Genomic DNA, 9949 nt, shown 5'->3' with positions numbered 1-9949 from the left:
AGTAGAAATGGGTCACCAGACGGCTGTACGTCTTGTCCTGCCCCAGGTGCCCGGCGAGAGACACATCGTGTGCCAGGTTTAAGAGGAGGTCTCTGAATCGGAGGGGGACCACCAGCACCCGGCTGGCTCCCAGTTCGGCAATCCTTTGCTCACTGTAGAGCAGCCCGTTGTCCCAGTAGATCCAGTGGGCCCCCGAGGCATCCCCTGCGCTCTGGGCTATGGCTTGTTGTCGGAGCCCCTCGAGGGGGGGACACGCTCTTTGTTCTTGGTGGAACTGTTCCTGAGTGGGGCCACCTTCTTGGCGCCACTGGGCCAGCTCCGGGAGGTCTTGGAGTTGGCCAGGTTCTTCGTTGTTGAGCCCCGGAGGACCAGGCTCAGGTGTGGTTTCTTCTGCGATGATCGGTAGAGGAGGTTCGGGCCACTCTTGTTCCTCCGTGATGGGGATGGCGCGGGTGGCCATGGATCGGGTCGTTGCACAGACCCATTCAGGGAGGCCAAGCATCCCCAGGTACTCTCTTCGCTCACCGGCTGCCCAGGGGGAGCTCTCGAGTTCGTTCCCCAGGAGGCAGTCCACGGAGGCATCGTCTCGGACGGTCACTTTCAGCATGCCCGACACCCCCCCCCCCACTCGAAGGGGACGCTGGCCATCTGGCACAGGTTTTCGGAGTTGTCCGCAGACCGCACTGGACAAAGTACATTGGGTGGGATTTCATCGGGGGTCACCAGATGGCAGCGGACTGCGGTCACACTGGCCCCTGTGTCACGGAGGGCTTCAGCCCACTGGCTGTATTTCTGCGTGTTGGCGGGGATGGGGGCCCGCGGGACCATGTCCCTTTCCCCTAGACAGACCAGGGACATGGCAGCAGGTTCCCACTCGGGCTGGTATTGTTCGCACTCTTCGGCTTCTTCGTCGCCCTGCTCCTCTCCTAGGGCGACGGCAGTGATCTGGCGGTTCACTGGACTCTGGTTTCTCGGGCAGTTTGGATAATTGGCGTAGTGGCTGGGTCGCTGGCATTTGTGGCAGACAACGTTGGAGCGGAATCCTGGTCGCGTCCGAGGGCTTCCTCTTCCGGCCGGGGGCGGGGGATTGCTAGTGGGGGGCACCGTGACGGTGTCCCGGCCCCAACCCTGGCCTCCTCCTCCCCCCCCTGGGCGGTGGCACCCTTGGGAGGCTCTGTTCTATTCGCCTGGCCAACTCCGAGGGACCCGTGTGCTCTCCCATCGATCTGCTTCGATGGCGAGTTTCCGAGGTTCGGTCAGCTTGCTATCGAGGAGATGCTGCCTTAATTCTACGAAACAATTATTGAAGAGGTGCTCCCACACAATAAGGTCGAATAATTGCTCGTAGGTGGTGACCTGGCTGCCTTTGATCCATCCCTCGAAGGCTCGGCTAAAAAAGTTCACGTACTCCACCCAGGTGGTACCGGGGATTCTTTTACAGTCTCGAAATCGCTGCCGGTACATCTCGGGCGTGAGCCCATAGCGAGTGAGAAGGGCAGCCTTCATGTGTTCCTAGGATGTCATCTCGTGGTCGGGGAGTTGTAGCAGGACATCTCTTCCTTCGTTGACGAATCTTCCCCATAACCCGGCTCCCAAGTCTCTTCGCCGGATTCGGTGGGAGATCATGGCTACCTCGTAGGTCTTAAACCATTGCTGGATATCGTTGTTTCGGTAGTATTCTCGTACGACGTCCTTGGGAATGTGGACCTTGGGGTCCGTAGGGGGAGCAGAGCTCTGGTTCTCGGGGACGCCGAGGTCTTTGTTTTGTCATCGAATTTCTAGCTCTTTTAAATTGCGCTCATGCTCGTATGCTAGTCTCTTTTCTTCCAGCTCCCTCTGGCTCTTTTTCTCTTCTCGTTCTTCCCGGAGCCGTAAGTGTTCGAGGGTTATCTTTTGTTCTGCCAGTTTTAGTTCTCCATCTAAGCGGAGTCGAGCCAGCTCCAACTCGTGGAGCCGGCTTTTCTCCCGTTCTCGGGCCTCTTCGGACGAGAGGCCCGCTCTTCTTTCTTCTACGGGGGTGGTAATTGTTTCTGTGGTCTCAATGCTTTCATTTTGGGGTGGGGACGCTTCCGTCTCCACCCAAGACTCCAAGGCGTGCTTGAGGTCATCTTTGGTGCTCAGTCCTGTGGTAGCGATGCCCAAATCTATACAGAATTGTTTTAGTTCTTTGTGGCTGTATTCTTCCAGCCGTTCCATCTAAAATTTTGCGGTTGTTCCACTCTCTTTTGTCGTCATTGCTGCTGTGTGCCATGGGGCGAGTTACTCTCTGTACGATTATGCGTCGGCTCGGATCGCGCTGCTGGCCACCAATGTTAGACGGGGACCCGGAGGGTCGGCCGAGCAAGGGGGAGAGGTCTCCTGGCGAGGGCCCTCTCCTGTAATCGTACGGACGAGCAACTTCCCCCCCCCCACAGATGGACACCACACCAAGATAGATTATGTACACTTTTATAGGTATTCTTAGGCAGGGTAACTTGACGATACAGCAGGACCAGGATACGAGGATCCCGTCAATTCTAGTCTATTTGGGGAAGGGGGTAGCGGGACAGTCTCAGTACTGGTCCGGTACAGGGGTAGCGGGTGTGGAGCTCACAATCCTCGAGCTGGAGGGTTCGCAAGGAGGGGCCGCGGCAGCGCCAGCAGGCCTTCAAGATGGTTCACGAAGAGGACGAGCCGTGGCAACGCCAGCAGGCCTCCACGGATAGTTCACGATGAGGATGAGCCGCGGCAGCGCCAGCAGGCCTTCAAGATGTTTCACAAAGAGGATGAGCCGCGGCAGCGCCAGCAGGCCTTCAAGATGGTTCACGAAGAGGATGAGCCGCTGCAGCGCCAGCAGGCCTTCAAGATGGTTCACGAAGAGGAGCCGCGGCAGCGCCAGCAGGCCTCCACGGATAGTTCACGATGAGGATGAGCCGCGGCAGCGCCAGCAGGCCTTCAAGATGTTTCACAAAGAGGATGAGCCGCGGCAGCGCCAGCAGGCCTTCAAGATGGTTCACGAAGAGGATGAGCCGCTGCAGCGCCAGCAGGCCTTCAAGATGGTTCACGAAGAGGAGCCGCGGCAGCGCCAGCAGGCCTCCAAGGATGAGTTTGTTTCGGTGTCTCCCGACTCCAGGATACAACTGTCTTCCTGCTCTGGAGCTGCCCCAGTTATAGGTCTGGTGCCCTTTGATGTCCGGACCCTCGCACTTGGAGGTGGGGGGGTCCGGGATGAGGGAGTCCAGAAACCCAGCAGGGGGGTGGAGCCAGCGCCCAGGGAGGCTGGGGGCGATCAAAACCTGGCGGAGGAGAGCCATCGACACTCCTTCTCCCATTGACCCGCCAAGTGATCTCTTTACCCCCTGCGTGGATGGTGGTGCCTCGATGTCGGGGCTTGGCTGGGCCTGAGGCTGTGGTCGACCCGAGGCCACGAGGCCTGGTCGTGGAGGGTCCAAGATGGTGGCTGGGCCGGAGACGGTTGTTCGGGAAGGGACCCGGGCCAGCCGAGAATGTTATGATCATGAGCCAAGGTTCCGTCGGGGAAGAGCTGGGTGTTGACCCAGCGGGCTGCAGGTGTGGTTCTTGTCCGGGGAACAGGGGTAGCAGGGGTCCGCGACTCGCCATGCGGGGAGGGGTCGGGCATGCCACGAGGCCTGTCCAACAGTCTGTTTTAATCCCTCCCTCCTTTTTCAATGATTCAGATGGTTTTGACGCAGGTGAGCAGACAGAGGGCACAGTTGGTCCTGGTTACCCCTCTTTGGACGGTGCAGGAGTTATCACCTTACACCCTTTCGATTCTAATTCAGACTCGACAGGATCTTCTGCAGGATCCGGCTGGCCGTCTACATCCTCTAGTGGTTAAGGGGCTCTTGTGCCTCATGGTGTGGTGACTTTCCAGCGACGTTGGCAAATGCCAGGAGTTTTGCCGGATACACTATTATTGTTATCCCAATCTTGGGCTCCCTCTATGCACAAGTGATATGAATCCGCCTGGCGTCGATGGGTTTCTTAGTGCGGTGAATAGGGGGGTGGATCCCATGGGATCCGGTGTCCATATCATTCTGAATTTTTTATCTGATCTGGCTACTCAAGGTCTAGCCTATAGAACGGTGAATCATTTTTGTTAGGCTATTCCTGCTGGCTATCCTCATCTGGATGGTAGACCTGTGGGGGAGCATCCACTTTTCTGCAAAATTTTGAGAGAAAAAGGATGGTGCGTGCCACACACAAAAAATACTCTACTTTATGGGATGTAGATGTGGTTCTCCATTTCCTCAGAGCCTGGCCAGTTAATGATCTTATGCGTAAGCAACTATCTGCAAAACTTACTTTGTTATTGTGTCTCATATACTGCAGGGTGGTGAGGGAAGTTCGAGCCTTGAATTTAGCAGTTAGAGTGTTTACTCCTTCAGGGGTGTCCTTTTCCATATCGAAACGCACCAAAACTGATTCCCGATGCATTGTTTGCCTTGCTTTTTCTCATCACCATAAATTATGTGTGGTTAAATGTTTGGATTGTTATAAAGCTCATACTAGAGAATTACGAGCTGATCAGGCAGGACAGTTGCTTATTTCTTTGCAGAAACCTTTCCGCCCGGTCTTTTCCGCAACTCTGGCCCAGTTAGTCAGATGGATTCTCGCAGAAGCAGGAACTGATGTGTCTCGTTTTGGAGCACATTCAGTGAGAGGAGCCATGGCCTCAAAAGCCTCTTCCACTGGTTCTCGTCTTGAGGACATCATAGTCATGGCAAACTGGTCTTCTCACTCGACTTTTAAAGAGTTTTATCACAAACCATTTGTTGATGTCGCTTCAAATATTGTACAACTTTAAACTAGCATAATCCAAAGCCTCTGTTCCTGACATAGAATAAAAATAATTCTAGCTATTGTGTCAATTCTATTAAGGACACAGAGGCGAGGATTATCCCGCCCAGGGATGCTGATTGATTATATTGGGCTCTAGTTGATTTTGTGATGTCTGGTGTTAGTTCTAGATATGTTTTGAATATTACTTTCCCGCCCTTGGGCATATGATTTACAAAGTTAGTGGATGCCATGCTACTGCTTTTCTTCTCATTTCAGGGGCAGATGCTAAAGTAACCTGAGGTGATTGGTGCCTTACTGTCCAGTTTTGGTGTTTATTTGAGAAGAGGAACTTCCTTCGCAGTTCATATGGTTGCGGAGTTTGGCGTTCAGATCTGAGTTCATGGAGTTAATAAAATTGAAAATTATTGACTCGATAGCTAGAAAAATATTTATTTGCACAGATGGTGATTCCGTCCCTTGGAAGTTCTCTCGCCGATACTTCTTGTCAGTCGCCCATTGGATTAAAGAGAAAAGGAAGCTCTTCTAGAGAGGTTGTCCGCGCTATATAAAAACGCATAAAATAAATAAAATAAAGTTGCTTGGTGCCATCAGAGCTTTGTTTCCTAGTGGGAGGCATTTTCATTTTCTAGTTACTCCCTTGATGGACATAATATTGGTATTGTTGATGAAGTACAGTAAGTTTTTGTTTGTTTGTTTTTTCTCCCTTTTTTACCCTCACCATTGAGTTTCTGGATTGGAATTTCTCTTTTTGTAAATGGAGGAGAAATGTTGTGCTTTTAATGTATCATATCATATCATTCCTCGATACAACAGCAGCAGAAGCCTGGCAACAAAGTATATCTAATTTGCCTCTGACTACTGCGCCAATAGCTTTTCCTTGCACCTGAGGCGGAAGCCGGGTGATAGCCTGCTAACATCCTTTTAAAAAGCACTGTCTTGGTTAGTTTGTTTTGCGCCGAATCTGTGTATTTTAACTATATTTTTTGTTGTTGAAAGCACATACCGCATGCACAGCGCCCCTCTCCTCTTGCTCACAGACAATTAGGTTCTGTGGCCGGAGACGCGCGATCAGCCCCCCCAGGTTTCAGGACTTGTAACTACAAGTCCCAGCGCCCTTTCGCTCTCAAAGGGACTACAAAAGGAGGAGCCGCGCCTTTGACGCGAGATTCCTCGATACAACGGCAGCAGAAGCGATGGCAACAAAGTATATCTAATTTGCCTCTGACTACTGCGCCAATAGCTTTACCTTGCACCTGAGGCGGAAGCCGGGTGATAGCCTGCTAACATCCTTTTAAAAAGCACCGTCTTGGTTAGTTTGTTTTGCGCCGAATCTGTGTATTTTAACTATATTTTTTGTTGTTGAAAGCACATACCGCATGCATAGCGCCCCTCTCCTCTTGCTCACAGACGATTAGGTTCTGTGGCCGGAGATGCGCGATCAGCCCCTCCCAGGTTTCCGAACTTAGAACTACAAGTCCCAGCGCCCTTGCGCTCTCAAAGAGACTACAAAAGGAGGAGCCGCGCCTTTGACGCGAGATTCCTCGATACAACGGCAGCAGAAGCCTGGCAACAAAGTATATCTAATTTGCCTCTGACTACTGCGCCAATAGCTTTTCCATGCACCTGAGGCGGAAGCCGGGTGATAGCCTGCTAACATCCTTTTAAAAAGCACCGTCTTGGTTAGTTTGTTTTGCGCCGAATCTGTGTATTTTAACTATATTTTTTGTTGTTGAAAGCACATACCGCATGCACAGCGCCCCTCTCCTCTTGCTCACAGACAATTAGGTTCTGTGGCCGGAGACGCCCGATCAGCCCCCCCCCAGGTTTCAGGACTTAGAACTACAAGTCCCAGCTCCCTTGCGCTCTCAAAGGGACTACAAAAGGAGATGGCTACCACTTTGCGCAGCGAACGCGCCATAGCAGCGCCGGAGTCGAGCCAGAGTCTAGCCCGTCTGCGGTCGTCAGCATCTCGGAGGCGGACGGCATGCGGGAGAGGCTGGATCTAGGCTCTTTTATTCGGCGTCTGATCTCCTTTCATTTAGGAAAGGTATGGGTGCGTGTCATGTGGTCTTTCCTGGGCGATGCAGAGGCAAACGGCGGTGTCTGGGATGCGGATGGTTACCAGGCAATTTCCCGGCGCTTGGGGCCTCCAGCCCTAAGACCATTGTTAACTATAGGTGCCTCTTACTTAATACTCGCTCTTTGAGCAGGCATGCTCTTGATATCTTCGAGCTTTTAACTGTCGAAAAACCTGTTTGCCTAATGCTCACTGAAACGTGGCTAGGAGAGTCCTCCAACCCTGATATTGCGACTGCTATCCCTCCTGATTATGTGATTTTTAGACACGATAGACTAATCGGGAGGGGTGGAGGGGTGGCGATTGTGGTCCGGAGATCTGCCACATGTGTGGTTATCCCTATGGAGCCCATTTCTGGCTGCGAGTCCCTGGCTTTTTCTATAGCCCTATCTCCGCATTAATCCTATTCCGGGCTCCTGGTCTACAGACCACCAGGTCAGCGGGGGTCCTTTTAGGAGGAGCTGCAGGTGTTAACTTCGGCAATTTGTCTAAAGACAGAACACTGTATTGTGCTTGGGGATTTTAACATACATATGGAGGCAGGGATGGACGGTGACACGATTAAAATCAATTATGTCACCGCCACCCTGGGCCTTATTCCCTATCTGTCTGTTCCGACTCATAATAAGGGCCGCACCCTTGATCAGGTGTTTTCCACCATTCCACTTGTTATGGCCAGCCCCGTCCCTGTCCTCTGGTCGAACCATTTTCTGATTAGCTTTCAGATTCGGGGTATTAGTAAATCCCCCTGTGCAACGTCAAGTCATCCTAGGCAGACTAGTCGGGCATACCATCGGGTGACCCCATAAAGTCTGGCACAGGCCTGTTTGGATCATCCCTGCCCTCTATCAGGTGATCTAGAGAGGGATCTTGATTTGCTACAGAAGTGGCTAGTGGAGTGATTAGACGAATTAGCTCCGCCGATTGCTCCCCGGACAACCGCTAGGTGGACCTCTGCGCCTTGGTTCACGGAGGCTCTTGCGCTGTCCCGGCACAATTGCAAGGTAGCAGAGAGGCTCTGGCACCAGCAGTATGATCCTGGGGCCAAGGCTGCTTATAGGGCTACTATCAAGGTCTATCATGCGGACATTCTGGCCGAAAAGAAGAACTACTTCTCTGCAAGAATTGAGACTGCTTCAAGTTCCTGCAGGGAAATCTTCACTATTGTGAAGGAGTTTATAACTCCTAAGGCTAATGCGTCGCATCATGAGTTTTCTGAGCCATGGGTGATCTCGTTAGCTAGCTTTTTCACCACTAAGATCAAGCGGATTCAAGACTCTTTTTCTTTCTTGGGCCCTAGTGTTGTTACCATCCCGAGGGACCAGCTGAATTCGACAGCTGGATCTGGACCCTTTCTCTCGGAGTTTCCATCTCTCTCTTACTCTGTCTCTCAGGACTTCCTGATTAAGCTCAAGTCAGGCTCACCCTCTGACCCTTTCCCTGCTAAATTTCTGGCTAGGGTAGCGGAGGTTCTGAACCCGCTGATTAATCCCATTCTTAATCTGTCATTGACTAGTGGTGTGGTCCCTGTGGTTTGGAAACAGGCGATGGTTGTTCCACTCCTTAAAAAGTCAGGCCTTGACCCCGAGCTCCATGCCAATTATAGGCCGATTTCCCTCCTGCCTGCTCTCGCAAAGATAGTGGAAAAGCATGTACATACTGTGCTCTCCACTTTTCTTGAAACCCCTAGCTTGCTGCACTCCACCCAGTCGGGCTTTCGATCCAACCTAAGTACTGAGACTGCACTTTTGGAGGTCAATGAGGCCATTAAGGAAGTGCTGGACGCAGGAGGAAGGGCCATGTTGGTAATGTTAGACCTGTCGGCGGCTTTCGACACCGTCCCTCATGAGGGTCTCCTCAGCAGACTCCATGAGATCGGTCTGAGAGGGACGGTGTTGAGCTGGTTTAGATCTTATTTAGCTGGTCGCCGGCAGGTGGTCTGAGCCCCCCCATACTCAGCCGAAGTACCGCCTTTGGAGGTCGGTGCTGAGCCTGACTCTCTTTAATATCTTTATGACCCCTTTGGTGGTGCTGGCGGAGTCCTTTGGGGCTCAGATCGTGTCATACACCGATGACACCCAGCTCCTTTTCACTTGTGGTAAGGGGGCTGAGTTTGACGGAGAGAGCATCCGTGGGTGTCTTGGGGCTGTTTTCGAATGGTTTCAGCGAAACAGCCTCAGGTGCAACCCAGATAAATCAGAGGTGCTTTTCTTCGGGTGTCAGGCTGACCCGAGCTGGCAGGATTGGTGGCCTGTGAACATGTTCCCTCCTGCGTCTTCCTCTCTGGTTGCTAAGAACTTGGGGGTCAAAATTGACAACAGCCTATCGCTTAAGTCCCAGATCCTTGGACTGACTGGCACTTGCTATGGCCTCCTCAAAATGTTACGCAAGTTCCTTCCCCTGCTCCCGCTAGCGCATAGGAAGACTACGGTCCAGGCTCTTATTTGTTCTAGGCTGGACTACTCAAATGTTTTATATTTGGGTCTTCCTGATTTTTTACTCCAAAGACTCCAGGTGGTCCAAAACTCGGTGGCACGGGCGATTTTTGGCCTACCTCGCTGAGCGAGAGCCTTGGATCTCTTACATTCCCTACACTGGCTGCCTATTCGGAAGCGGATTGTTTTTAAAACACTTACGCTGGTGCATAAGGCACTTAATGCTGTGGGAGCTGAATATATTCAGAAACGTCTTGCTTTCTACAAACCAATTAGATCCCTCAGATCGGAATCTCTTGGTCTTGCCATTGTCCCTGCTGTTAGGAAAGCAAGGGTAGGGGGACGCTCTTTTAAACGCTTGGCTCCCCAGTTATGGAATACCCTTCCTCTGTCACTCCGCTGTACTTCGAACCTGCTGGCCTTCAGAAAGGGTCTGAAGACGTGGCTCTATGGACACTAATCTGCTTGTTCTTTTCTCCTTTTTTGCCTGCCCTCTGTAGTCTGTTGTGGGTTAGAAAGCACCGGGACACTCCTCGGAGTAGCCGAGCGCTATATAAGACACCCATAACATTAACATTAACATTAACGTATTGCTTATTGGACTTTCTATTTAAGAATTACAGGCTTGCATTAT

This window comes from Lissotriton vulgaris, chromosome 3_1 (genome assembly GCF_964263255.1).
Source record: "Lissotriton vulgaris chromosome 3_1, aLisVul1.2, whole genome shotgun sequence".
Lineage (NCBI taxonomy): Eukaryota > Metazoa > Chordata > Amphibia > Caudata > Salamandridae > Lissotriton > Lissotriton vulgaris.
Note: the sequence above shows the minus strand (reverse complement) of the source record.